At 46.3% G+C, this 23,106-nt stretch overlaps 1 protein-coding gene across 1 annotated transcript in view; it reads left to right on the top strand.

Annotated features, from left to right (window-relative positions):
- Positions 1–352: 352 nt before the first annotated feature.
- The window catches only part of LYPD6B (LY6/PLAUR domain containing 6B), a 95,281-nt gene continuing 72,527 nt past the window's right edge, over positions 353–23,106 (top strand). The window contains exon 1 of the mRNA XM_040358019.1: positions 353–464. The gene's annotated coding sequence lies outside the window, so the exon portion shown is untranslated. The remainder of the gene's footprint in view (positions 465–23,106) is intronic.

Below are 23,106 nucleotides of genomic sequence, written 5' to 3'. Positions count from 1 at the left end.
GATGGCACAGTGGCTGCATTTGATGGGCACAGTGAGGCTGCAATTTTTTCGTTTGCGCCCCCCCCCCCCCCCCAAAAAAAACTTTGAGCACCAGCCGCCACTGCGAAAAGATAGAATAAAATATTTACAAAAATGTGAGGGGTGTATTTACTTTTGTGAGGTACTGTATATAAACATTTCTATATCTTCCTGTATAATGCCCCCCCACACCCCCCGGTCGGTGTATAGAGGAAGAAGAAGAAGAATTGGATACAATGTAACAATCTGATGTCCTGTGTTATGATCACAGTTCAGGGAGTGTGTGCTGGGACCACGCCCCTCCAGTGTTTGCCTCCAATCAGAGCGCTGCTGCGGTGTTCGGGCTGAGTGAGTTCTCCCCGGGATCGGACGGTGAGGTCAGTGCCGGGGATCGGGCGGAGGAAGGCGGTGTGTGTACCGGAGATCGCTGTCCGGGTGTATATAAGGTATGTGAGAGCGGAGGGGGTCGGTCCGGTCCCGGTGTGGGTAGATCGGGGGTCTCCGATGATCGGCTCCGGAGAGGTTTGTCATAAGTTCTGCCAAACGACTGTGATCGGTGAAGAATAGCGATGGTATTATCCGGAGGATCGGCAGAATAACTGAACATTCTACATACAAGTTGTAGATCTCTGGAGGGGGGGGGGGGGGGGGAATATATTGATGTGCGATCTGCTGATCGGTGACTTCTGTACAGATGACCGATAATGACCGATCTGCCGATCCTGTGTACACCGACATTCATACCACTGACAGCTCTGTGTATGGAGACATGTATAGAACTCGGAGTGTCCTATCCCTTTACACAGTGTGGGCAATCAGCATCTTCCTTGACAAAGATCCCGAGGGGGCACCCATGTGGGTATTATTGCTGGGGGTGTTGTCCCTGAGATGTGGGTATAAATGATGGGGAATGTTCTCTAATATAATAATAATATAAAATAATGGGTATTTTTGTTGGAGTGTGTCCCACCACCTAGCCATGTGGGTATGAGTGTTGGGGTATGTTGCTTGGGTTGCTCATGTCGATATAAATATTGGGGTGTGTTCTGTGATGTCGGTATAAATATTACATTATATTCTCTGAGTTTTCCATGCGGGAGAAATGCCAGGGTATATTTCTTGGGTTGCCCATGTGGGTATAAATGTTGTGGTATGTTCTCTAACGAGGGTATTACTGCTGGAGGGTGTTCCACAACTTGGCAATGTGGGTATACATCTTGTGGTATGCTCTGTGATGTGGGTATAAATGCTGGGATGTGTTCTGTGATGTGGGTATAAATGTTGTGGTATGTTCTGTGATGTGGGTATAAATGCTGGGATGTGTTCTGTGATGTGGGTATAAATGTTGTGGTATGTTCTGTGATGTGGGTATAAATGCTGGCATGTGTTCTGTGATGTGGGTATAAATGTTGTGGTATGCTCTGTGATGTGGGTATAAATGCTGGGATGTGTTCTGTGATGTGGGTATAAATGTTGGGGTATGTTCTGTGATGTGGGTATAAATGTTGGGGTATGCTCTGTGATGTGGGTATAAATGTTGGGGTATGCTCTGTGATGTGGGTATAAATATTGGGGTGTGTTGCCTGGGTTGCTCATGTGTATATACATATTGGGGTATGTTCTGTGATGTGGGTATAAATATTGGGATATGTTCTCTGATGTGGGTATAAATATTGGGGTATGTTCTGTGATATGGGTACAAATACTGGGGTATGTTGCTTGGGTTGCTCATGTGCAAATGCTGGGCTGTGTTTTGTGATGTGGGTATAAATATTGGGGTATGTTCTGTGATGTGGGTATAAATATTGGGGTATGTTCTGTGATGTGGGTATAATATTGGGGTATGTTCTGTGATGTGGGTATAAATATTGGGGTATGTTCTGTGATGTGGGTATAATATTGGGGTGTGTTCTGTGATGTGGGTATAATATTGGGGTATGTTCTGTGATATGGGTATAATATTGGGGTATGTTCTGTGATATGAGTATAATATTGGGGTATGTTCTGTGATATGGGTATAATATTGGGGTATGTTCTGTGATGTGGGTATAAATATTGGGGTCAGAGCCGTCTTAATAGCATCATGGGCCCCTGGGCAAAGTAATGCTTTGGGGTCCCCTACAATGGAGGTAAACAGAAATCCGGTAGGTAGAAGGTAGGGGATATCTAGGGTGTAGAGGGGTCAGAGTTCTGGGTGGGGATCTGGGATGTAGAGGGGCAGCCTGGGCTACCCCAATTTTGGGGCAGCCCGGGCTCAAGGACCAGCTGCTTTACAGGAAAGGGCAGGGCCCCCCATGCAGCTGGGGCCTATGGGCAGTGCCCAGGTGTGCCCTTTCATTAAGACAGCCCTGATTGTGTTCTGTGATGTGGGTATAAATGCCGTGGTATGTTGCTTGGGTTGCTCATGTGGGTATAAATCCTGAGGTTTCCATGTGGGTATTTACCCGGAGACATGATGCCACCATTCCTCGGTGGGGTGGATAAAGGTTGAAGCCTCTCCATGTGTGATGATCTGGTAGTAAGTGACACATATTGATGGGGGGGGGGGGGGGAGTGTCGGCTTTATCCTCCACACAGGTAACTTCTGTAATCCCATGAAAGAGTAATAAAGCGCTCAGTCCCTTTAAAGTTCAGCTTAGTCCCTTTAAACTTTAAAGCGCCCCCTGAGCTCCGGGCTGCCCAGTGAATGACATATGACAGTTCCCTGCTCATCTGTATTAGGCGTTGTCTGGGCTCAGGGGGTAAAATATCCTTCATAGTTAGAATTCTTCTCATCCAACAATAAATACATTCTTACTAACAGAAAAGTTTGATTATGAATGAAGAAGAGTATCACATGGTTATGACTGCTTGTGATTGGTTTACCTGCAGCTGAAAGCTTATTCCTGATTGGTTGCTACACAATTTGTGATTTTTTTTTATCATTAGCCCAAAAGAACAATTGCAGACATTAATAGATCTGTAGATTCTTGCAAACATACTGTATATCCAGGACGTGTTTATTTAATGGTCCCATGAAATGCAGGTGATGACTGTCACATATATATGTGCCATGATTGTAAATTGCCCATTGATGCATTGTCCTGAACAATGGAGAAAAGTTTGGCTTGCCACAAGTAAATATTTCTTGTTAGAATCCTGCGTTGTTTTCATTGCTTTGAACTTGTTCAGTGCGACATTTGTCTTTCCAGTGACAAGCTGTTAGCCAAGTTGATCTAGTGACCCTGACAATGCAGGGACTGTCACTTGGATGTATGTTGCATTCTTAAACCTGTAGGGGGCAGTGATTCATTGCTAAGGAATGCGGATTCCCAAATCTTGTGCTCGGGGACTGGAGGAGGTATAAGTCTTTAGGTCTTATATATATATATATATATATATATATATATATATATCTATATCTATATATATATAATCTATCTATCTATATATATTTTTTTTATATAGATATATATATATACAGTGCCTTGCGAAAGTATTCGGCCCCCTTGAACTTTGCGACCTTTTGCCGCATTTCAGGCTTCAAACATAAAGATATAAAACTGTCATTTTTTTTTGAAGGATCAACAACAAGTGGGACACAATCATGAAATGGAACGAAATTTATTGGATATTTCAAACTTTTTTAACAAATAAAAAACTGAAAAATTGGGCGTGCAAAATTATTCAGCCCCCTTAAGTTAATACTTTGTAGCGCCACCTTTTGCTGCGATTACAGCTGTAAGTCGCTTGGGGTATGTCTCTATCAGTTTTGCACATCGAGAGACTGAAATTTTTGCCCATTCCTCCTTGCAAAACCGCTCAAGCCCAGTGAGGTTGGATGGAGAGCGTTTGTGAGCAGCAGTTTTCAGTTCTTTCCACAGATTCTCGATTGGATTCAGGTCTGGACTTTGACTTGGCCATTCTAACACCTGGATATGTTTATTTGTGAACCATTCCATTGTAGATTTTGCTTTATGTTTTGGATCATTGTCTTGTTGGAAGACAAATCTCCGTCCCAGTCTCAGGTCTTTTGCAGACTCCATCAGGTTTTCTTCCAGAATGGTCCTGTATTTGGCTCCATCCATCTTCCCATCAATTTTAACCATCTTCCCTGTCCCTGCTGAAGAAAATCAGGCCCAAACCATGATGCTGCCACCACCATGTTTCACAGTGGGGATGGTGTGTTCAGGGTGATGAGCTGTGTTGCTTTTACGCCAAACATAACGTTTTGCATTGTTGCCAAAAAGTTTGATTTTGGTTTCATCTGACCCGAGCACCTTCTTCCACATGTTTGGTGTGTCTCCCAGGTGGCTTGTGGGAAACTTCAAACAACACTTTTTATGGATATCCTTAAGAAATGGCTTTCTTCTTGCCACTCTTCCATAAAGGCCAGATTTGTGCAGTATACAGGGACTGATTGTTGTCCTATGGACAGAGTCTCCCACCTCAGCTTTAGATCTCTGCAGTTCATCCAGAGTGATCATGGGCCTCTTGGTTGCATCTCTGATCAGTCTTCTCCTTGTATGAGCTGAAAGTTTAGAGGGACGGCCAGGTCTTCGTAGATTTGCAGTGGTCTGATACTCCCATTTCAATATTATCGCTTGCACAATGCTTCTTGGGATGTTTAAAGCTTGGGAAATCTTTTTGTATCCAAATCCGGCTTTAAACTTCTCCACAACAGTATCTCGGACCTGCCTGGTGTGTTCCTTGTTCTTCATGATGCTCTCTGCGCGTTAAACGGACCTCCGAGACTATCACAGTGCAGGTGCATTTATACGGAGACTTGATTACACACAGGTGGATTTTATTTATCATCATTAGTCATTTAGGTCAACATTGGATCATTCAGAGATCCTCACTGAACTTCTGGAGAGAGTTTGCTGCACTGAAAGTAAAGGGGCTAAATAATTTTGCACGCCCAATTTTTCAGTTTTTTATTTGTTAAAAAAGTTTGAAATATCCAATAAATTTTTTTCCACTTCATGATTGTGTCCCACTTGTTGTTGATTCTTCAAAAACTTTATGTCTAAAGCGTGAAATGTTTGAAATGAAATTTTTTGCGATTCGGCACTGCGTCGCTTTAACTGACAATTGCGCGATCGTGCGACGTGGCTCCCAAACAAAATTGGCGTCCTTTTTTTCCCACAAATAGAGCTTTGTTTTGGTGGTATTTGATCACCTCTGCGTTTTTTTTTTGCGCTATAAACAAAAATAGAGCGACAATTTTGAAAAAAATTCAAAATTCTTTACTTTTTGCTATAATAAATATCCCCTAAAAATATATAAAAAAAATTTTTTTTCCTCAGTTTAGGCCGATACGTATTCTTCTACCTATTTTTGGTAAAAAAAATCGCAATAAGCGTTTATCGGTTGGTTTGCGCAAAATGTATAGCGTTTACAAAATAGGGGATAGTTTTATTGCATTTTTATTAATTTTTTTTTTTACTACTAATGGCGACGATCAGCGATTTTTTTCGTGACTGCGACATTATGGCGGACACTTCGCACAATTTTGACACATTTTTGGGACCATTGTCATTTTCACAGCAAAAAATGCATTTAAAATGCATTGTTTATTGTGGAAATGACAATTGCAGTTTGGGAGTTAACCACAGGGGGCGCTGAAGGGGTTATGTTTCACCTAGTGTGTGTTTACAACTGTAGGGGGGTGTGGCTGTAGGAGTGACGTCATCGATTGTGTCTCCCTATAAAGGGGATGACACGATCGATGCAGCCGCCACAGTGAAGCACGGGGAAGCCGTGTTTACACGCGGCTCTCCCCGTTCTTCAGTTCCGGGGAGCGATCGCGGGACCCCAACGGCGATCGGGTCCGCGGGTCCCGGAGCTTCGGACTGGGTCGCGGGCGCGCGCCCACGACCGGGTAGATGTACATGACGTGCCGGTACGTGCATCTGCCCAGCCGTGCCATTCTGCTGACGTATATTTACAGGAGGCTGTCCTTAAGTGGTTAACTTCCTGGATGCGGAAGAATCACGTTCGGGATAAGAATGTTTTGACCGACGGCCGCAAAACGCACAACATTGCATTATTTTGCCGTGTTTTTTCACAGCCGGAGGTCAAAGTAGTTCAAGTGTGCTTGGAGCCCAATTATTATTATACAGGATTTATATAGCGCCAACAGTTTACGCAGCGCTTTACAATATAAAAGGGAGACAATAAAGTTATAATACAATAAAATACAAGAGGATTAAGAGGGCCCCGCTCAGAAGAGCTTACAATCTAATAGTCGGGTGAGACAACAATAAAAACGGACATGTGGTCTGATCCCTCTCCACTCTATCCAGAACTAAAAAAAATGTTGCCTTTAATTATATTTTCAAATCGTTTTTTTTTTTTTTTAGTGATCCAGGATCTAGTGATCCTGGGTGCTCAGTGTTGGGAGGTGCGGAGGAGAAATGAAGGACCATGCAAGGGTTAACAATCATTTCCCGAGTACACAGCACACCACAATACTTTGTCACATGATGTCATTTGTCTTTGTCCCCGGACTGACCCTCCCTTACACTAAACAAGTCCGGCTGGATTGTGAGCGGACATTGTGCCACCATGGAAGGGTTTTTTTTTTTGTTCTTGTCCTCAATCAATAATGTTTATTTGCCGGGTTTATTGTTGTTTTTTTCACATTCGGTACATATTTAACTATTTCACAGTCTCGCCGCAGTATTGCGTAAAAGAAGCCATGAGTGATTGCAGAAAATGGCGCTGTTATCCGTCGCTCTGCACTCTGTCCGGAGACTGCAAACAGAAACAGTGTTTCTATGACTCGTTTATTTACTTTGTAACATTTCCAAATATGTTTACAAAATAAAATGGGGAATTTCCTTTTTTTTTCTCTTTGCAATCTAGGACACTGGGCTCAGCTCACGCTAGAAAGCGGCGATGAAAACCTGTGATCCGTGCGGGTTTCCTGCACCGCGTTTAACCACTTGGCCACCCATCAGTGCCACCTCTCAGTGCCCACCAATGCCACCTGTCAGTGCCCACCAATGCCACCTGTCAGTGCCTACCAGTGCCACCTATCAGTGCCCACTAGTGCCACCTATCAGTGCCCACCAGTGCCGCCTTATCGGTGCCCATCAGTGCAGCCTATCGGTGCCCATCAGTGCAGCCTCATCAGTGTACATCAATGAAGGAGAAAAATTACCCGTTTGCAAAATTTTATAACAAAATATAAAACAGTTTTGTGTTTTTTTTATTGTCACCAGTGCCACCTCTCAGTGCCCACCAATGCCACCTCTCAGTGCCCACCAATGCCACCTGTCAGTGCCCACCAGTGCCACCTATCAGTGCCCACCTATCAGTGCCCACCAATGCCACCTCTCAGTGCCCACCAATGCCACCTCTCAGTGCCCACCAATGCCACCTCTCAGTGCCCACTAGTGCGCTTCCCTTTAGCCAATAACAAAGGACCGTGTGTGTCGGTGTGGCACAATGTAAAATAAAAGATGCTTCCATTTCTTTTGTATGGATTTTTTATTTATTTCTCTCACTGGGTTTCTCTAAATGGATTGCACCAGTTTATAATCACATATAGGCACTTCACCTCACCCAGCTGAGATAATATTTCTAGTCTCTGATAATTCTTCCTGTATAGGAATAAGAATCTACTAGTCTGTGGAGTTCAGTGTTGCCCTCCTTCCAGCCCAAAGTTCTTCAGCGCTTTTCTTCCACCATCTTGGACCGATATCCCATGCACGGTCTGTAGGATTTGTCAGACATCCGCGTCGATGCATTTCAGATCTATGGGACCTGGCAGGGACCTGTGGCATGGCCACATTCTGTCCCACTGATATCACGCATTCTGTCCCACATTCTGTCCCACTGATGTCCCCCCCCCCCCCCATTCTGTCCCCCCCCCCCCCCCCCAGCACAGACATCATTCACTGCCACATGGAACAGACATCATTCACTGCCACACGGAACAGACACCATTCACTGCCACACGGAACAGACACCATTCACTGCCACACGGAACAGACACCATTCACTGCCACACGGAACAGACATCATTCACCGGCACACGGAACAGACATCATTCACCGGAACATGGAACGGACATCATTCACCGGAACATGGAACGGACATCATTCACCGGTACACGGAACAGACATTTTTCACCGAAACATGGAACGGACATCATTCACCGGAACATGGAACGGACATCATTCACCGGTACACGGAACAGACATTTTTCACCGGAACAGACATCATTAACCGGCACAAGAGACATACAATAAATATCAGCTAGACTTAAAATCAGTTTACTGTATCAGATTAGGCAGTGATTGCGATTGGTTGCCAGAGGTTACAGCATATCATTACCACTTACTGACTGGTTGCTAGAGGTTACAGCACACATTACGGCTCACTGATTAGTTGCTAGAGGAAACAGCACATGATTTCTTCTTGTTGATTGGTTGCTAGAGATTACTGTACAGTAATACTGCTCACTGATTGGTTGCTATAGGTTACAGCACATCATCTCTTCACTGCAGAGGGGTATGATATACATGAATGCCGCCTTTATTTACATATGAATGCTCCCGTTATTTACATATGAATGACGGTTATTTCGATGTAAATACAAGGTCTGCAGGTGAGTCATCTGTATGCAACAATAGGGCAGAGCTGGGCAGCATTAGCATTAGCACTTCACGCGGAGATATCAGGACACAGCACAGGACTAAAACTTCAAGGGACAAGGGAATTTAAACTGGGATAGTTGGCAAGTATGAGGCAGCTGCTTTGGGCCCCACAACACTGACAGGGCCCAGGGCAGCTTCCCCTTTTACCCTGCCTTAAAGACGACCCTGCTGTGATCCTGTTGCTGTGCGGGAAAGTGAATAAATATTGATGAGCACACTGGCGGCAATTGATGGGAACACTGGCAGCAATTGAAGGGCACACTGGCAGCAATTGATGGACACACTGGCAGCAATTGATGGGCACAGAAGCGGCAATTGATGGACACACTGGCAGCAATTGATGGGCACATTGGCAGCAATTGATGGACACACTGGCAGCAATTGATGGACACAGTAGCGGCAATTGATGGACACACTGGCAGCAATTGATGGGCACATTGGCAGCAATTGATGGGCACACTGGCAGCAAATGATGGGCACAGTAGTGGCAATTGATGGGCACAGTAGTGGCAATTGATGGGTACAGTAGCTGCGTTTGATGGCACAGTGACTGTGAGATGCTGGCATTGCTTGAGATCAGGCGGCAGAATTCTTCCCTGGCATCTCTGTCTCCTCTGAGAGATCTTGGCACTCTCCATTATTGCCTTCACGGCTGTTATTGGGTGATAACCCAACAAGCACAGAATAATGGATGTGCATCAAAGGTAGAAGCAATTTCCTCTAAAAGTGTGCTTGTTTGGTATTGAAGAGGATCCACCATGAATGGTCAGATTTAGAAATATGGATTGTTTTTTTTACTGATGTTTTTTGGCATCATCCACCATTGCCATGACACTGGATGTCAGAAGGCAGGGGGTTGGTGCAGCCCGGGTGCATTCACTGCGACACTTGTGTCTACTCTCATTATGTGCACATTATGTACGCTCATTTCTAACCCCGATCCAGAGAGTGACTGGAATAAGAATGGCCCACTTATTGTACATTGTGCCGTGTACTTTTCAAAGCTGGTAATTGTCCGTTCTGGGGACAATTCACGCACAAGCTTCCCGTATCTTCGGTATACTCTAAAAGGAAAAGGAAACTCTTCTCCTATGTATCAGTTTTAGTCTTTACGTTGTAGAAGAACTTGTGTGCCTTCGTAAAATAATGACATCACCCAATACAATCTTTAGAATCCCTACCAACTGTATCTCAAAAATGACAAATTGGGATCCCGTCCACAACTGTGTGATAAAACGCGTGATAACGCAGGACAAGGGGATTGCCATTCCTTTCTATGGGGCCTGATAACACGTCTGTGCTGCTGTGCGTTGGGAAAATAGTGCCGGTGCCCTTTTTGGGGCATCAACTCCTGTTTTTAGCCCTATGGAATTCAATGGGAACTCCACCCCTACCAACCCTCCTCTACTGACTATACTTTATTGGAATATGGTATGATCGTCAACAATATCGGGATATGTTTGTTTTTGGTCTTACAGCGCCTTGAAATTTAAAAAAATTAAAAATTTAAAAAAATTTGTCATGTTGCACCAAAAACGTACCATATATACTCGAGTATCAGCCGAGTTTTTCAGCACATTTTTTTGTGCTGAAAAAGCCCCCCTCGGCTTATACTCGAATCTCTCTGATCTACATACCTGATCAGCCCCCGTGTCATGCAGTCAGTCGGCGGCTGTCCAGTGTAACAAAGCCTGCCTTCTCCTCGTCCCCCGTGCGTGATAGGCCGGACACTGACTCACTGCTGGGAAACTGAGGCCCGGATTCACGTAGGAGATACGCCGTCGTATCTCTGAGTCTGAGGCGTCGCATCTTGGCGCCTGATTCAAAGAATCAGATACGCCAGAATTAGTATAAGATATGACCAGCGTAAGTCTCTTACGCCGTCGTATCTTTACTGCATATTTACGCTGGCCGCTAGGGGCGTGTACGCTGATTTACGCCTAGAAATATGTAAATCAGCTCTTTACTGTCCAAAAAAAATATGTAAATCAGCTAGATACGCCAATTCACGAACGTACGCCCGGCCGTCGCATTACAGATACGCCGTTTACGTTAGGCTTTTTCCGGCGTAAAGTTACCCCTGCTATATGAGGCGTACCAATGTTAAGTATGGACGTCGGGCCAGCGTCGAATTTTCCGTTGATTACGTCGTTTGCGTAAGTCGTTCGCGAATAGGGCTGGGCGTCATTTACGTTCACGTCGAAAGCATTGGCTTCTTGCGGGTTAATTTGGAGCATGCGCACTGGGATACTTTCAGGGACGGCGCATGTGCCATTCGTAAAAAGCGTCATTTACGCGGGGTCGCAATACATTTACATAACACACGCCTACATCTTCCACATTTGAATTAGGCGGGCTTACGCCGGCCTATTTACGCTACGCCGTCGCAACTTTGGTTTGTGAATACTGCACTTGCCTGTTAAAGTTGCGGAGGCGTAACGTAAATAGGATACGTTAAGCCCGCACAAAGATGCGCTCTTTTACGTGAATCCGGGCCTGTGTGTTCCGTTTATCAGGGACGAGTAGGAGGCGGGACTTTGCTACACTGGACAGCCGCCGACTGACTGCATGACGCGGAGATCAGATATGCAGATCGGCACAGTGAGGCATGCAATGGGCACAGTGAGGCATGCAAATGGCCACAGTGAGGCATGCAAATGGGCACATTGAGGCTGCAGATGGGCACAGTGAGGCTGGAAATGGGTACATTAAGGCTGCAAATGGGCTAGGGCTGCAACTAACGATTATTTTCATAATCGATTAGTTGGCCGATTATTGTTTCGATTAATCGAATAATTACTTAATTAATTAATTAATTAATAACCTTAAAAAAAAAAATTACTGCGATTTGCATTTTTTTTTGCCCAATTTGTTGTTGGGCAGATTATAAAACACAAATTGCCACAAAAATGTTTTTCTGCAGCTTCTCTATTGAAGTATATTGAACCAAAAAAACAAAAACAAAATGGCACCGTTTTGCATTAAAAAAAAAGTCCTTGCCCTTTCCAAATACACAGCAGCTGAAAAAGGTGTGAACCCAGGCCTGAGATGTTTAGTAACACAATGGGGTTAAAAAAACGAAAATTAGTACAAAAAGAGAAAATAATCGTTACTGTAAGGGGCACTGATGGGCACTTATAGGCGACACTGATGGGCACTCATGGGCAGCACTTATGGGTGGCACTGATGGTTGGCACAGATGGGCACTGATAGGTGTGCACTGGGCATGGATGGGCAAGATCCCACTCCTCGGAGATGCAGGGTGTCAGGCTTGTGAAAGTCTTTTTTATTTTATTTATGTGCATAACCCAGAAAAAAGGTAAGTGGGGGGATGGGAAGGGAGGTGATTTATACATAACCATTGTAACTTTAAACATGTTCTTTGCCCAAAAGGTAGAATTATACTTTCACTTCCAAGAAATCGTGTTATTTATAGACCTCCACACTGCTCACCTAACACACATTTTAAAATCCATAAAATAATAAATCATTAGCTGCAAAGATAAAGGAAAGATAAACACCTGAGCCCCCTGTGGCTATAGGCTGAATGTAGAAAATGTCTCTTCCTGTGTATCGCATTGTGTGGTCTGGGCCTGATTGCCTTCTGAATAAGGCTGGCCATACACGTAGTGAATTTCTTTCCTGCAAACAGTGATCACTGACTCTGTCCATTCGGAAAAGGTAGGAGCCGGGTTTAGCGGCTCCTACCTCCGCTCTCCATCCTCACAAATTGAGGGGGGAGAGCGGCACGGACGGGGGGAGAGAAGAGCGGCATGGATGGGGGGAGAGAAGAGCGGCACGGATGGGGGGGGGGGGGAGAGAAGAGCGGCACGGACGGGGGAGAGAAGAGCGGCACGGAGCACGGGGGGGGGGGAGGAAAGACTGCACGGGGGGGGGGGAGACTGCATGGAGCACTGGGGGGAGGAAAGACTGCACGGAGCGGGGAGGGGAGGAAAGACTGCACGGAGCACTGGGGGGAGGAAAGACTGCATGGAGCAAGGAGGGGAGGAAAGACTGCACGGAGCACTGGGGGGAGGAAAGACTGCAGGGAGGGGAGGAAAGACTGCACGGAGCACTGGGGGAGGAAAGACTGCACGGAGCAGGGAGGGGAGGAAAGACTGCACGGAGCACTGGGGGAGGAAAGACTGCACGGAGCACGGGATTGGAGGAAAGACTCCCCTCCCGTGCACGGAGCACTGGGGGGAGGAAAGACTGCACGGAGCACTGGGGGGAGGAAAGACTGCACGGAGCACTGGGGGGAGGAAAGACTGCACGGAGCACTGGGGGGAGGAAAGACTGCACGGAGCACGGGGGGAAGGAAAGACTGCACGGAGCACTGGGGGGAGGAAAGACTGCACGGAGCACTGGGGGGGGGAAAGACTGCACAGAGCACGGGGGGAGGAAAGACTGCACGAAGCACGGGGGGGGGGGGAGGAAAGACTGCACGGAGCACTGGGGGGAGGAAAGACTGCACGGAGCACGGGGGGAGGAAAGACTGCACGGAGCACGGGAGGGGAGGAAAGACTGCACGGAGCACTGGGGAGAAGACTTGCAACTCCCCTGCCTGCCCAGGTATCGGGTGAGGCATCGGAGCATTTCCCCCGAGTACAAGTACTCGGGGAAATGCTCGGTATCGGTACCGATACTAGTATCGGTATCGGGACATCCCTACTTTTTACTATGCATTATATATGGTGTTTATTTCTATGTTTTACCTACCAGATATCATTGTGCTTTGGTTTCTCCCTGGTCGCATGCTTCACATAAAGTCCCAAACCTAGTCTCTATATATCACACTTGCAGAGCAGCCTTGTGTGTCAAGCCAGGGACCGAGCGCGGCAAGTGGGGTGAAGCTTGAGAAGTATCTTGAGTGCTAAGCTAGGGACCCAGCAGAGAAGTGGGGGTGAGGCTTGAGGAAAATACCACCGTGAAGACTGGAGGGGCTCAAGGGATTGAGTGGCAGTGAATTAGCGGGTCTAGAGACACAGGGAGCTGTGGCTCGGCTCAGGTGCCCCCATAGCAAACTGCTTGCTATGGGGGCCCTCAACAGCAGGGAGGGGCCAGGAGCACAGAAGAGGGACCCAAGAAGAGAAGGATCTGGGCTGCCCTGTGCAAAACCAACTGCACAGAGGAGGTAAGTATGATGTGTTTATTATTTTTATAGAAAAGAAAAATTCGACTTTACAATCACCTTAAATCTCTCCTATAATTCTCATTATGTCCTTTTAGCTCATCATACGTGTTGGATGGTAATCTTTGTATAAATCTTTTTTTTTTTCTTTTCTGTAGAATTTCAAGAGTGAAAATCAATAATTCTAGAAAGTGTTGAAATGTGCACAAAAGATGTGAGCGATTTCACGTAAATGGCTTCCAGGTGTTTTGTGTGCACGCCGCCAGTACAATGACACCGGGGTGGAGTGACAGTTTGTAAATCTGCCTCTTCTGTCACCTTCTACTGTCATATGCCGTGTTTGTTCTGCGTCCTGATCTTGTTTGCTTTTCTCCACGTTGTTGAAGACGATCGGACCAGATAAAACTGGAGAGGTACAAATGAGAAAAAATCCTGTGATTGGACAGTAAAAAAAAAAAAAAAAAAAAAAAAAAAAAAGTTTGTTAAAGAACTCCAAAATACCCCTCTAGCTCAATGTTATCCTCCCCCTCCTTAATCTTATGCCGCGTACACACGATCGGAAATTCCGACAACAAAACCGTGGATTTTCTTCCAACGGAATGTTGGCTCAAACTTGTGTTGCATACACACGGTTACACAAATGTTGTCGGAAATTACGACCATCAAGAACACGGTGACGTACAACACTACAACGAGCCGAGAAAAATGAAGTTCAATGATTCCGATGTAAGGGGGCTCTGATATGAGGGGCACAGGTGTGAATGGGGCCTTAAGGAATTATTATCCTGACGTAAGAGGGGCTCGGATATGACAGGCTCTGATGAGGACCCTGTTGTAAGGGGGCTCTGATATGAGAGGCTCTGACGTGGACCCAGATGTAAGAAGGGCTCTGGTACGAGGGGCTCTGATGGGGACCCCGATGTAAGCGGGCTCTGATGGGGAACCTGATGTAAGGAGGGCTCTGATATGAGGGGCTCTGATGGGGAACCTGATGTAAGGAGGGCTCTGATATGAAGGGCTCTGGTGGGAATCCTGGTGTAAGGAGGGCTCTGATATGAGGGGCTCTGATGGGGATCCTGATGTAAGGAGGGCTCTGATATTAGGGGCTCTGATGGGGATCCTGATGTAAGGAGGGCTCTGATATGAGGGGCTCTAAAGGGGATCCTGATGTAAGGAGGGCTCTGATATGAGGGGCTCTGATGGGGACCTGGATGTAAGGGAGCTCTGATATGAGGGGCACAGGTGTGAATGGGGCCTTAAGGAATTATTATCCTGACGTAAGAGGGGCTCGGATATGACAGGCTCTGATGAGGACCCTGTTGTAAGGGGGCTCTGATATGAGAGGCTCTGACGTGGACCCAGATGTAAGAAGGGCTCTGGTACGAGGGGCTCTGATGGGGACCCCGATGTAAGCGGGCTCTGATGGGGAACCTGATGTAAGGAGGGCTCTGATATGAGGGGCTCTGATGGGGAACCTGATGTAAGGAGGGCTCTGATATGAAGGGCTCTGGTGGGAATCCTGGTGTAAGGAGGGCTCTGATATGAGGGGCTCTGATGGGGATCCTGATGTAAGGAGGGCTCTGATATTAGGGGCTCTGATGGGGATCCTGATGTAAGGAGGGCTCTGATATGAGGGGCTCTAAAGGGGATCCTGATATAAGGAGGGCTCTGATATGAGGGGCTCTGATGGGGACCTGGATGTAAGGGAGCTCTGATATGAGGGGCACAGGTGTGAATGGGGCCTTAGGTAATTATTCACCCTGATGTAAGGGGGCAAAACAAAAGAACGGATTGTTTAATCATAGCTATGATTAAACACCAAGTATAGTGTGAAACGCGTCAGCTCTGCCGGTGTGCTGTGACATGTAGTGCTGTTTTTCTATTTGGATTTACAATAAAGGCAATTTTTATTCAGAGTGCGGCTGTCCAGAAGAATCCGTTCTTTTGTTTTGCAATCTCATATGCATCGCCTGCACCCGTGGTTTTGGGAGAAGCAATTATTTTGAAGATCTCCACACCTGAGCGGCATCTTTCTCTCTGATGTAAGAGGGGTCTTGGGGAATTATTACCATGGTGTAAGAGGGGCTCTGATATGAGAGGCTTTGATGGGGAACCTAATGTAAGGGGGACTCTGATACGAGGGGCTCTAATGGGGACCCTGATGCAATTGGGGCTCTAATATGAGGGGCTCTGATGGGGACCCAGATGTAAGGGGGGCTCTGATATGAGGGGCATAGGTGTGAATGTGGCCTTAAGGAATTATTACCCTGACGTAAGAGGGGCTCGGATATGACAGGCTCTGATGAGGACCCTGATGTAAGGGGGCTCTGATATGAGAGGCTCTGACGTGGACCCAGATGTAAGAAGGGCTCTGGTACGAGGGGCTCTGATGGGGACCCCAATGTAAGCGGGTTCTGATGGGGACCCTGATCTAAGGAGGGCTCTGATATATGGGGTCTTGGGGAATTATTCACCCTGATGTAAGGGGAGGTCTTGGGGAATTATTACCCTGACGTAAGAGGGGCTTGGATATGACAGGCTCTGATGAGGACCCTGATGTAAGCGGGGCCCTGATATGAGAGGCTCTGATGAGGGCCGAGATGTAAGGAGGGCTCTGGTACGAGGGGCTCTGATGGGGACCCCGATGTAAGCAGGCTCTGATGGGAACCCTGATGTAAGGAAGGCACTGATATAAGTGGCACAGGTGTGAATGTGGCCTTAGGGAATTATTCACCCTGATGTAAGGGGGGAATTATTACCATGGATATGACAGGCTCTGATGAGGACCCTGATGTAACGAGGGCTCTGATACAAGGGGCTCTGATGGGGACCCTGATGTAAGGGGGGCTCGATACGAGGGGCTCTGACGGGGACCCTGATGTAACGAGGGCTATGATACAAGGGGCTCTGATGGGGACCCTGATGTAAGGGGGGCCCTGATATGAGAGGCTCTGATGAGGACCCTGATGTAAGGGGGGGCTCTGATATGAGAGGCTCTGACGGGGACCCTGATGTAACGAGGGCTCTGATACAAGGGGCTCTGATGGGGACCCTGATGTAAGGGGGGCTCTGATATGAGGGGAACAGGTGTAAATGGGGCCTTAGGGTATTATTCACCCTGATGTAAGGGGGGATCTTGGGGAATTATTACCCTGATGTAAGGGGGAGGGGCTCTGATGGGGACCCTGATGTAAGGGGGGCTCGATACGAGGGGCTCTGACAGGGACCCTGATGTAACGAGGGCTATGATACAAGGGGCTCTGATGGGGACCCTGATGTAAGGGGGGCCCTGATATGAGAGGCTCTGATGAGGACCCTGATGTAAGGGGGGGCTCTGATATGAGAGGCTCTGACGGGGACCCTGATGTAACGAGGGCTCTGATACAAGGGGCTCTGATGGGGACCCTGATGTAAGGGGGGCTCTGATATGAGGGGAACAGGTGTAAATGGGGCCTTAGGGTATTATTCACCCTGATGTAAGGGGGGATCTTGGGGAATTATTACCCTGATGTAAGGGGGAGGGGCTCTGATGGGGACCCTGATGTAAGGGGGGCTCGATACGAGGGGCTCTGACAGGGACCCTGATGTAACGAGGGCTATGATACAAGGGGCTCTGATGGGGACCCTGATGTAAGGGGGGCCCTGATATGAGAGGCTCTGATGGGGACCCCGATGTAAGGTGGGCTCTGATACGGGGGGCTCTGTTGGGGACCCCGATGTAAGGAGGACTCTGATACGAGGGGCTCTGATGGGAACCCCCGATGTAAGGAGGGCTCTGATATAAGGAGCTCCGAGCTCCAAACTGCTGCCCTCACACATAAAACGGCCGAGGGTCTCTAAAAGTCCATCATTCCTCCTGCACGCTGCTCCAATCATTTCTCATGCTTCCTGAGCAGCAAGAGAACAATTTATTGGAGCAGTGTGCAGGGGACATGTCAGGATGCTTGAGACCCGCTCTACTTCAAACGGTTGTATAGGCTGTATAGGCGCATGCGCGTGGGAGACTTCTTTCTGGCATGGTCTGGTGGCTGTCTGGCCTTAAGCCGAAAATCCCCAGTGCGCATGCGCCGCTGCATTCAGCAGCTAGTTGTGAGGGAAATATCTCCTAAACCATAAAGGTTTAGGAGATATTTTTTTTACCTACAGGTAAGCCTTATTATATAGGCTTGCCTGTAGGTAAAAGTAAAAAAAAAACTATACAACCGCTTTCATCGTGTGTGAGAGCAGTGGTCCGGCTCTCCAGCACGCTGCTGGCTTCAAATGAACTTGTTTCCTATAGATTGATCACATTCACCAAGCAGCATCCCTGCAGACCACATATACATCTCAGTGTGTTTTTTTTTTGTAATTGATCGCTGTAAATGCGTTCCTTCAAATATAAGCTGAGTAATAAATTCCTCTAGGCTGTGTCACCAGGCTTGTTAGCAAATATAAGTAGTTCCCATGATCCCCTGCAGGGATTCCTTTTCCCGCCATCTTTTCCTGGCTCTCTTACATGTTTGCTGTGTCAGGCAGTTTCTGGGCTATTCACAGCATTGTGAAGATGCATTCATTGGCCTTTTCTCACTCACTCGCTAGTATTTACTCGGTCCTTTAGTCATAAATACATTCAGCTTCCTGAGTTTTGTATTCAGCTTTGTCAAAAGTAACTTTTGCAAGATCAGTTGAAACTCATTCTAGTTTCATCATGCAAAGGAAGTGTGCAGTGTTAACAAGTTTTTCTTTTACGATTTATTTTAGTTTTTTTATACTAAAAAAAAATATATATATATATATATATATATATATATATATACACAGTATGTGAAAAAAGTGAGTACACCCCCTCACATGTTTGTAAATATTTTATTATATCTTTTCATGTGACAACACTGAAGAAATTACACTTTTCTACAATGTAATGTAGTGAGTGTACAGCTTGTATAACAGTGTACATTTTCTGCCCCCTCAAAATATCTCAACACACTAAATGGGTTGTAAAGGATTTGTTTCCCCCCTAAATAGCTTCCTTTACCTTAGTGCAGTCCTCCTTCACTTACCTCATCCTTCCATTTTGCTTTTAAATGTCCTTATTTCTTCTGAGAAATCCTCACTTCCTCTTCTTCTGTCTGTAACTCACCACCGTAATGCGAGGCTTTATTCCTGGTGTGGAGAAGGCCTCTTGAGGGGGCGATCAGGCAAGTCAGGACACTCTCTACTTTGCAAATAGAGAAAGGAGCTGTGTGTTAGTGGGCGTCCTGACACTCCTGCTCGCCCCCTCCCCCCTCAAGAGGCTTTCTCCACACCAGGGAGAAAGCCTTGCATTACGGTGGTGAGTTAAGTAAAGGAAGTAAAGGAAGCTATTAAGGGGAACATTTTTTTTTCTTTACAACCCCTTTAATGTCTAAACCGCTGGCAACAAAAGTGAGTCCAATTGGGCCCAATTAGCCATTTTCCCTCCCCGGTGTCATGTGACTTGTTAGTGTTACAAGGTCTCAGGTGTAAATGGGAATCAGGTGTGTTAAATTTGGTGTTATCGCTCTCACTCTCTCATACTGGTCACTGGAAGTTCAACATGGCACCTCATAGCAAAGAACTCTCTGAGGACCTGAAAAAAAGAATTGTTGCTCTACATAAAGATGGCCTAGGCTATTAGAAGATTGTCACGACCCTGAAACTGAGCTGAGACATGGTGGCCAAGACCATACAGTGGTTTAACTGGACAGGTTCCACTCAAAACAGGCCTCGCCAAACCTTCTGGCAATGGTACCTATTGATGTGCCATCTTTGAGGAGTTTGACTGCCTGTGCAACCTCTATAGGGTCCAGGTATCGCCTTGTGCTACGAGTAGTGGCACTGACCCTTGCCAAATGCAAAACTAGTGAAAAAAACAGTCAGAATAGATGAGTAGAGAAAAAAAATATCAGTGGCCTTCACCTGTAAAACCATTCCTGTTTTGGAGGTCGTCTGATTGTTGAGCATCCAGTGCTTCAACTCTTCTGGGAAGTTTTAGGAGTGTGTCTATGGGAATGTTTGACCATATGTAGAAGAATATATATTTGCCTAAAGTGAGGAAAAATGTGTTTTTTAAAAAAACTTTGGGGGATATTTATTATAGAAAAAGTAAGAATATTGTTTTGTTTTTTTTTCAAAATTGTCACCCTTTTTTTGTTTATAGCGAAAAAAATAAGAAAAACCGCAGAGATGATCAAATATCATTAAAATAAATCTCTATTTTTTTTTGGGGGGGGGGGGGTTTAAAGGACGTAAATTTAGTTTGGGTGCAGCGTCGAACGACCGCGCAATTGTCAGTTAAAGCGTCGCAGTGCCGAATTGTAAAAAGTGTTCTGGTCAGGAAGGGGGTAAAATCTTTCAGGGCTGAAGCGGTTAAAGCAGGGGTTGCAAACTCAAATTCATCGGGGGCTGCATCAGCAGTATGGTTCAAAGGGCCGGGTGCCCTACGTATACAGTGCATGGGTCAGGATTGCGCTACGTATACAGTGCATGGGTCAGGATTGCGCTACGTATACAGTGCATGGGTCAGGATTGCGCTAAGTACACAGTGCATGGGTCAGAATTGCGCTACGTATACAGTGCATGGGTCAGGATTGCGCTACGTATACAGTGCATGGGTCAGGATTGCGCTAAGTACACAGTGCATGGGTCAGGATTGCGCTAAGTACACAGTGCATGGGTCAGAATTGCGCTTTCTCCTACCTTCCTACCTGGACCAGCTCTGGTACCTCCCTGTATAGGCGGCTCCCTCCCTTTGTATTGGGCTATAGTACCTTTTTTTTTTATTGGGCTATAGTGGTACCATCCCTCTGTGGGCGGATCTCCTGTGTTATCAGTACTTTGCTTTATTTTCACCATAACTGTAAAATAGCAGCACACAGTTTATTAAGAAGAGCCACAGGACACAGCCTGCTGGATGGGGGGGGGGGAATGCCCAAAAAACTGCCAGCAATCTCTGCCACTATGAACAGTCAGTGGCATGCAAAAAAAGCTGGCATCGCTGGCTGGAAGGACTGGGGAGGCAGGGTGGAGGTGGAGACGGGACGGTGGTGGAGGCGGAGACCAGAGCGGCATTGTAAGCCGACATGGCTGGAGAAAGAGCGGAGGCGGCGGAGGAGGAGGCGGACACCAGAGCGGCATTGTAAGCCGACATGGCTGCAGAAAGAGCGGCGGTGGAGGCGGAGACAGGGCGGGGGCGGAGACCAGAGTGGCAGCCTGAGATGCAGCGTTGGAGGCGGGGGTGAAGACAGAGCGGCACAGTAAGGGGAATATGTTAATGCCTGTGTTCAGACTGGCCGCGACCCTCGCTCGCTGGAATCCCAACCTGGCAAAATGAGGAGGCTGCTGTGCGGGACACATTACAAGGTCCGGCAGGCCGGATTTGGCCCGCGGGCCTTGTGTTTGCCACCCCTGGGTTAAAGTGATGTAAATAATTAAAGGATAATTTCAGAGAATCACCGTTAGGCCTCGTTTTGACTTACAGTTGAGAGGGCCTCAAAAATTGAGCTGCAATATAGTCAATGTTGATTCAGAGAGTGAAGTTCCACTTTTCTTGGATATAGATTTACTTTAAGATTTATTTAATGTTTCTTTAACTGTACATTTAGCCCATTTGCTGGATTTTTTTTTTTATTTAATTTTAAATGTTAAAGCTCTCTTTGTTTCTGGATCTTTGCATCCACCTGCGGTGTCAAGTTCAGATGTAGAACGCAGAAATTTCCTTATAGACCGGAACAAGCTGGATCATGTGTCTAATTTATTGCGCAATTGTCATATAATCAGCGCTGACAGTGCTTCAATTACAGCTTCCTTCCTTAAATTCCTGATTGGTGGATTCAGTAAATTATGTTATATTGCTGACATTTTAATGGTCTCTGTCATCCTAATGTAGAATTTTATTTCGTAATTAAAACATAAGCCAAAACCACATGTTGCCCTATATTTCAATCATTTATTTATCTATTATTATCATGTTCCATTGGAGGGTATAGAGCAAAGTCACGTACAATGTAATGCGGCGTACACACGATCGGGAATTCCGATGGAATAAAATCAGATGGAATTTTCCGTTGGAATTCCGATGAAGCTGACTTCCATCAGTCTTGCCTACACACTGTCAGACTAAATTCCGACCGTCCAAAACGCGGTGACGTAAAACATTACGACGAGCCGAGAAAAATGAAGTTCAATCCTTCCGAGCATGCGTCAACTTGATTCTGAGCATGCGTGGATTTTTCTCCGACGGAATTCCACACAGACGATCAGGATTTCCCATCAGAAGAATTTAACCACTTAAGACCCGGACCAAAATGCAGCTAAAGGACCAGGCCCCTTTTTGCGATTTGGCACTGTGTCGCTTTAACTGACAATTGCGCGGTCGTGCGACATGGCTCCCAAACAAAATTTATGTCCTTTTTTTCCCCACAAATAGAGCTTTCTTTTGGTGGTATTTGATCACCTCTGCGGTTTTTATTTTTTGCGCTATAAACAAAAATAGAGCGACAATTTTGAAAAAAAGGCAATATTTTTTACTTGTTGCTATAATAAATATCCCCCAAAAATATATAAAAAAATATTTTTTTCCTCAGTTTAGGCCGATACGTATTTTTCTACTTATCTTTGGTAAAAAAAAATCGCAATAAGCGTTTATCGATTGGTTTGCGCAAAATTTACAGCGTTTACAAAATAGGGGATAGTTTTATTGCATTTTTATTTTTTATTTTTTTTACTACTAATGGCGGCGATCAGCGATTTTTTCCATGACTGCGACATTATGGCAGACACATCGGACAATTTTGACACATTTTTGGGACCATTGTCATTTTCACAGCAAAAAATGCATTGTTTACTGTGAAAATGACAATTGCAGTTTGGGAGTTAACCACAAGGGGGCGCTGAAGGGGTTAAGTGTGACCTCATCTGTGTTTCTAACTGTAGGGGGGTGTGGCTGTAGGTGTGACCTCATCGATTGTGATTCCCTATATAAGGGAACACACGATCGATGACGGCGCCACAGTGAAGAACGGGGAAGCTGTGTTTACACACGGCTCTCCCCGTTCTTCAGCTTCGGGGACCGATCACGGGACTGCAGCAGCGATCGGGTCCGCGAGTCCCGCGGCGCTTCGGACCGGGTCGCGGGCGCGCGATCCACAGCTGGGCATTATACAATCACGTATAGGTACGTGCTTGTGCCCAGCCGTGCCATTCTGCCGACGTATATCGGCGTTAGGTGGTCCTTAAGTGGTTAAAACATGTTCTATTTTTTTACTCCGATGGAAAAAAGTCCGATGGGGCCCACACGCGATCGGAATTTCC

This window comes from Rana temporaria, chromosome 6 (assembly GCF_905171775.1).
Source record: "Rana temporaria chromosome 6, aRanTem1.1, whole genome shotgun sequence".
Lineage (NCBI taxonomy): Eukaryota > Metazoa > Chordata > Amphibia > Anura > Ranidae > Rana > Rana temporaria.
This window is presented reverse-complemented; position numbering and strand designations above follow the sequence as displayed.